Genomic DNA, 7,583 nt, shown 5'->3' on the forward strand with positions numbered 1-7,583 from the left:
CGTGAATATATGTGAGTTCTTGATCCTATCTTGCAAGTCTATAGTCACCTTCTATGTGTTATGATCCGGCAACCCTGAAGTGACAATAATCGGGACCACTCCCGGTGATGACCATAGTTCGAGGAGTTCATGTATTCACTATGTGTTAATGCTTTGGTCCGGTACTCTATTAAAAGGAGGCCTTAATATCCCTTAGTTTCCGCGAGGACCACGCTGCCACGGGAGGGTAGGACAAAAGATGTCATGCAAGTTCTTTTCCATAAGCACGTATGCCTATATTCGTAATACATGCCTACATTATATTGATATATTGGAGCTAGTTATGTGTCACTCTATGTTATGATTGTTACATGATGAACCACATCCAGCATAATTCTCCATCACCGATCCAATGCCTATGAGCTTTTCACATATTGTTCTTCGCTTATTTACTTTTCCGTTGATACTGTTACAATCACTACAAAACCCAAAAATATTACTTTTGCTACCGTTACTATGACACTACTTTTCTACTAAATACTTTGTTGTAGATATTAAGTTATCCAGGTGTGGCTGAATTGACAACTCAGTTGCTAATACTTGAGAATATTCTTTGGCTCCCCTTGTGTCGAATCAGTAAATTTGGGTTGAATACTCTACCCTTGAAAACTGTTGTGATCCCTTATACTTGTGGATTATCAAGACTATTTTCTGGCGCCGTTGCCGAGGAGAATAGCTCTATTCTTTGAGTCACTTGGGATTTATATCTGCTGGTCACTATGAAGAACATGAAAGACAAGAAAACAAAAATTTATCCCTCAACTACGAGGGGAGGTAAGGAACTGCCATCTAGCTCTGCACTTGATTCACCTTCTGTTTTGAGTAAGCTTGCGACACCTAAACCTGCTTCTGCTATTAATTCTAATATGTCGCATGTCATTAATGACGCCACTTCTGCTATGCATGATACTTATGATGAAACTACTTCTATGCTTGATACTACTGTGCCACTTGGTCAATTTCTTGATGAACAACTTGCTAGGGCTAGAGAGAATGAAATTATTGAAACTGATAATATTTCTGAAAGTGATGATGAAGATTCTCCCCCTAAATATGAATTTCCTGTTGTGCCTGAGGGCTATGTTATGGATGAAGAAACTGCTAGAGACTTTCTTGCTTGCAATGATAGAAGTGATCTTAAGAAATTGTTAGCTAAGATGAAACAAAAAACTCTAAATGCTAGAATGAAATATGATCCTGCTTATGCTACTTCACCTATCTTTGTTACTGATAAGGATTATGAATTCTCTATTTATCTTGATATAATTACTTTGGTTGAATCTGATCTTTTTTATGGTTATGAATCTAAAACTGTTGTGGCACATCTTACTAAATTAAATGATATAGCCACCCTGTTCACTAATGATGAGAAATCTCGCTACTATTATATCCTTAAAATATTTCCATTCTCATTAAAGGTTGATGCTAAGATATGGTTTAATTCTCTTGATCCTGGTTGTGTGCGTAGTCCCCAGGATATGATTTATTACTTCTCCGCTAAATATTTCCCCGCTCATAAGAAACAAGATGCTTTAAGGGAAATATATATTTTTTTGCAAATTGAAGAAGAGAGTCTCCCACAAGCTTGGGGGAGGCTTCTCGATTTACTTAATGCTTTGCCTGATCATCCTCTTAAGAAAAATGAAATACTTGATATATTTTATAATGGATAGTTGTACTGGTTCTGTTTTCAGGGAAAGAACACCAGATGAAGCTGAAATCCTATTGAATAATATGTTGAAAAATGAAAATAATTGGACACTTCCTGAAACAACTCCTAAGCCAACTCCGAAGAAGAGGGGTGTTCTATTTCTCAGTCCTGAAGATATGCAGGAGGCAAAGAAATCTATGAAGGAAAAAGGTATTAAAGCCGAAGATGTTAAGAATTTACCTCCTATTGAAGAAATACATGGTCTTAATTTACCGCCTATTGAATAAATACATGGTTTTAATCCATCACCTATTGAAGAAACTCATGGTCTTGATAACCTGACACAGGTAGTAAAGGTAAATTCTCTCTATCGATTTGATGAAGGTGATATTCCTCGTTATAAGTCTGCTAGCCAATGCTTAGATGACTTCGATAATTTTAGCGTCAAACAAGAAAACTTTAATGCTTATGTTGGTAGACAATTGAAACACAATTCTGATATGCTTGAACACTTGAGTGATTATATGTCTAGAGTTAAAGGTGAACTTAAACTCATTAGTAAACATGCTGCCTAATTTGGATACATTTGTTTTGCTTACAAATGAAGGGCCTAGCATGGACAAGAGGGATGGGCACTGGAGCAAGACCAAGCATGGAGATGATAGCATGTGCAAGGGGAACACGAACAGAGTTACAAGTGATGATTTCAGGACTTTGAAGCCACCATAATAAGTGCATGATGGACGAAATATACAAGATGCCACTTCATAAATTTCATCCAGAGGCTATTCTAGGTCCTGTGTCACCTCATTATTGGTCCAAGCCCATGTAATTTTGAAATACTTGAGTTTAGGTTGTTTTTAGATTCTGTATGTGTGGGGAAATAAGAGTTAGGGTTGGTTTCGGACGCCTCCCCTAAGGGCCACGAAATCCCCCCCCCCCCTCTTCCTCCATATATACAGCCCTTAGGGCATCGTTTAGACTTTGGGTTTTGTTTAGATTAAAAGTTCGCCATAGCTACAACTTCGCATACTTTGTCTGTGTTCAACGACCAGACCAAGACGTCACGTAACTCCACCTTGATCAATAAAGCTTTCATCTTATATTCGCCATATCCAGATTGCAATCTTAGTTTCTTGCTTGTTCTTTGTTTGCTTGCAGGAAATAGACCCTCATGGTCAGGTTGATCGTGCTCCGCCATGGTCAATAACCTCTCGGAGTTGGTTTAGCGATTGTTAAGGCGCGACGTCCTCACATGTTCGTAGTCGGATCGTCAAAGTCTACTCCACCAAAAACGATAGCCACTATCTCATCGAAAGACGGAAAACCTTTGCCTCTATCAAGTGGTATCAGATTTCCAGGGTGCTCGGTGAGATTTTCTAGTTTTTCGTTGTTTAGATCGAGTCTGTTCTTCATACCTACAGTCCATGAAAAAGCCAAAAAAATTAGGGTTAGTTCATCATATCGAAACCAGTCTGAGCCATTGCATAGCCTTTTCAGTATTTTGCTTTGTTGAATTTGTGGTTGCATCATCGTGTCAAGTTGCTGGTCTTAGCGTCTAGTCTTTTTGAGTTTTGAGTTGGTCATAAGTTGTCACGCCGCTGCCGCACCATCATCACCGCCCTGCCATCTACCACCACCACTTATCCGCCACCACTCTGAATCCATATACGACCATCCATCCGTCTCCATATACCACAACCGATCCGTATCCATATACCACCACCGATTTGTATCCAAATACCAACACCTATCCATATCCATATACCACCACCGATCCGAGTTCTTTTCATATTAGATTTGTTTTCGAGATCGATATATTTTCAGTTTTGTGTTTCCTTGCGTGAGTAGGTCTCGGAAAAAAAAGTCTGGAGACCCCCGGGCAGTTTTTAGGCCATAATTTTGGCGAGTGAAAATAATGTTTCCCTATCCTGTTTTTAGGTCCCAGGGAGCGTTTTGAGCCAGTCGCCATCATAGTGATTTTTTGTCGCACTTTTTGGTCGTCGCTGCCCTGATTTCCGGAAAAAAAAAGTTTGTCAAAAAATTTCCATGCCTATCCTGTTAGTTTAACACGGGAAGAGTTTTTAGACACTCGCCATTTTAGTGATTTTAGCAAAAAATAGAGGAGTGCAAAAAAATTAGAGTGTGCTTCTTCTCCCTTGTTTTCGTGCAGCACCGTGATTTTGTTAGTGTTCTAGGCTCGCGTCTCTAGTACGGTCTAGCCTAGGACCAGCATAGTATCGTCGTTGAGCGTTTATTCAACTTTGCATCTCCAAATTTATTATTGCTAACCCTTTTGCTACCATGTTATAAGCCTTCCGAGCTCTAAATATATCTCCGTCGTGCGTTTGACTCTCCTTGGTAATCGCTCTATCCAAGCTTTGAGAGTTTTGACTACAACGGTTGCCGATCACCACCTGGTGCTTGGTAAGAACTAGTAAGAATTTGAGATTTGCTTGACACATTTGTGACCACCACCACTTTCTAGTAGTCTATAGGATCATATTCTCGTTTGTTTCTATTGCTACTAACAATGTCAGGATCACAAGCTTTCGGTGCAACAGACCCTGGGTCCGTTGCCCAGACTGTGCACAGGCCTAAGTGCGAAACTCCAGCATCCATGGACAAACCAAGATGGAGAGATCAACTCATCAAAGCGCCAGAGCCAGAAGGCCAAGTCAAGCCAAAGAGACGAGATACCTCTAAATAAGAAACCTCCCTTGCCGGGAAAGCGAGCAAAGAAAGGGCGAGGATCACCCGGCAACAATTTTCAAAACCATCCCGTCAAGCTTGCCGTGACCTGCAGGGGCAAATCACCCCGCCAAGACTCCACCGCTCCACCTCACGTAGACGCAAGTCTTTGATCGGTGTGGTGTCAAGCCTCCAAGTGGTTAGGTGGCTGATCCATGCCATGTGGTAGCCACTTCCTACAGAAAACACACTTGAGGGACACCCGTCCTAAGACATGTCAAGCACCCAGGCGTGAAGCTAGCAGAACAACCTCACAAGGCTTGTCGGGCACTCAGTGATGCGAAAATAAGCGGTGCATTTCATGCGCCCTGGCACGTCTGTAGAATTAGGTATGATAGCACTGTTTGTTATCATATCAGTGCATAATGACCACTTTGCCATTGTGGTGACCCCTTGATCTATAAAGGAGGCCCATGGCAACCGTAGAAAGGGTTAGCGAGTTGAATCCCACGCACATCCATACGCGCGTAGCTACTCTTGTCCCAGGGCAACCTTGTCGGGAAAGTGTGCTATGTCCCCCACCATTTTTCACCATCAATCCACCAAAGTAGGAGTAGGGTTTTACCCCTCACAACGGCCGAACCTGAGTAAAAGTCGCCCGTGTGATCTCTGCTGAGGGAGTCCCGGATTAGGGGGTGTTCGGGTAGCCGGACTATACCTTCAGCCGGACTCCAGGACTATGAAGATACAAGATTGAAGACTTCGTCCCGTGTCCGGATGGGACTTTCCTTGGCGTGGAAGGCAAGTTTGGCGATGCGGATATTCAAGATCTCCTACCATTATAACCGACTCTATGTAACCCTAACCCTATCCGGTGTCTATATAAACCGGAGGGTTGTAGTCCGTAGGCAATCAACTCCATATAAAACTATCATACCATAGGCTAGCTTCTAGGGTTTAGCCTCCTTGATCTCGTGGTAGATCTACTCTTGTACTACCCATATCATCAATATTAATCAAGCAGGACGTAGGGTTTTACCTCCATCAAGAGGGCCCGAACCTGGGTAAAACATCGTGTTCCCTGCCTCCTGTTACCATCCAGCCTAAACGCACAGTTCGGGACCCACTACCCGAGATCCGCCGGTTTTGACACCGACATTGGTGCTTTCATTGAGAGTTCCTCTGTGCCGTCACAATCAGGAAGGATGCCTCCTCCCGTCTTTAAAGACGGCGCCGTTGCTAAGGGAGACTTGGCTATCGGCCAAACCCTCCGGCTAGGTGGTTTCCTCATGACCGCCTGTTCGGCTGTTGCGCCGACGGTGACCTCTCGGGTCATCAAAAGCAACCTACACGTCAGCTCGGAGCTCGTCGAGCAGCTAGATCCAATGGAGCTCTCTTCCATAAACGAGCTCTTGGATCGCATCGCCGCCCTGGGGGTCACTACGGATTGCGACCAGGTTGGGCTTAAACCCGATCTAAGAGAAATTAACTCTCCCCAAGTCACCCACCACGTTGCCGTGGTAGAGACGCTATGCGGCGACCCTTCATCTATTTTAAGGACTAGCTACGTCCGAATTCCCAACCCCTCCAAGCCGGATACCCACGGAGGGGGAGATATAACTCAAGACCTGAGCTTAGGATGAAGCAACGGGCCAGATTCACTGGACAACATCCAAGAATCCGAACTTCAGAGTTCGGAAACCTTCGGCCTCCAAATCTTGGATTGGGTGAGGTTTCAGATTCAACAACACCTGCCCACCCAATCATAAGTGATCTCTCCCAAATCAGGCAGAGGCCCGAGGAAACAGTACATCATTACTGGGCCAGATTCCTCCTGGTTATGAACAGGATAAAGGATTGCCGCGAGGAAGACGCAATCTCAATTTTTTGTGGTAATTGCACGGACAAGGGAATCCTTAACGCCGTAAGTCATCCTGATATCACACGCTTCGCTGACTTGGCATCCATAGTACAAAAATACTGTGCGATGGAAAGCGCCTGGAAAACCGAAATAAATTTTTGGGATAATCCGGCCTTGAATAGTAATCCCGTCCGAACTAAGAGGGTGCATCATCACAGGACACCCGGGATAAACACCAAAAAGCCAAAACCCTCTACAGGGCATGGAACCGTACTGGAAAGATGGCTTGATGGACCCTGTAAAATTCACAGTACAGAGGACGCCACACCAACTCACAGCCTTAGAGCATGTTGGATACTCCGGCAGGTGGCCAAAATCGGCGAGGACCTCTTAATTCCGGAGGCCGCAGAAAGCCAGCCCAAGGACACCAGTACCGTTCTCACAGTCTTCGAGACTTTCGCATCAAACATTGTGCGAAAAAGAACACTCCGCAGCCTCGCCGAAGTCTATCAAGTTGCAACAATAAATCCATGGAGCGACACTGCCATTACCTTCAACGCAAGTGATGAACCTAGATTCCGAACAGCCCAACCACCAGCCGCATTGGTCCTCAGTCCCATAGTGGACGGCTTTCGCCTCACCAAGGTGCTCATGGATGGAGGCAGCGGACTGAACCTCATTTATGAGGAAACCCTTCAAAAAGATGGAAATAGACTGGAACCGCGTCGAGCGAAGCAGCACAACCTTTAGAGGAATAATCCCCAGTCGGGAAGCGCGCTGCATAGGAAAAATCACACTAGATGTGGTGTTCGGCACGCCGAATAATTACAGGTCCGAAGAAGTCACGTTTCAGGTGGCCCCATTTAAGAGCGGATATCACGCTTTACTAGGGCGGGAAGCATTCACAATCTTCCAAGCAATACCCCATTATGGGTACATGAAGATTAAAATGCCCAGGCCGAATGGAATTATCACTCTAGCTAGTGATCTGGACATAGCACTCCGCGCCGAAAACAAGACGGCCGCATTAGCCCTTGAGGCGCTATCCGAAGCCTTAGCGGCCGAGGAACTGACTGCGCTGCGCTCCACGGTTAACAGGGATGATGTGATACTCGATAAGAGATCCAAATCCACATCCTTCAAGCCAGCCGACGAAATAGTCAAATTCCAGGTCCATCCAACGGACCCCAATAAAACAGCTTCAATCGGGGCACGACTGAACCCTGATGCAGACGCCGCACTGCGAGAGTTCCTATGAGAGAACTGGGACATCTTCGCCTGGCACCCTTCAGACATGCCAGGGATCCCACGTAGGCTGGCCGAACACAGCTTAAATATCCT

The sequence above is a fragment of the Triticum urartu genome, chromosome 6A (assembly GCF_056163025.1).
Source record: "Triticum urartu cultivar PI428250 chromosome 6A, HENAU_Tu73, whole genome shotgun sequence".
Taxonomy (NCBI): Eukaryota; Viridiplantae; Streptophyta; class Magnoliopsida; order Poales; family Poaceae; genus Triticum; species Triticum urartu.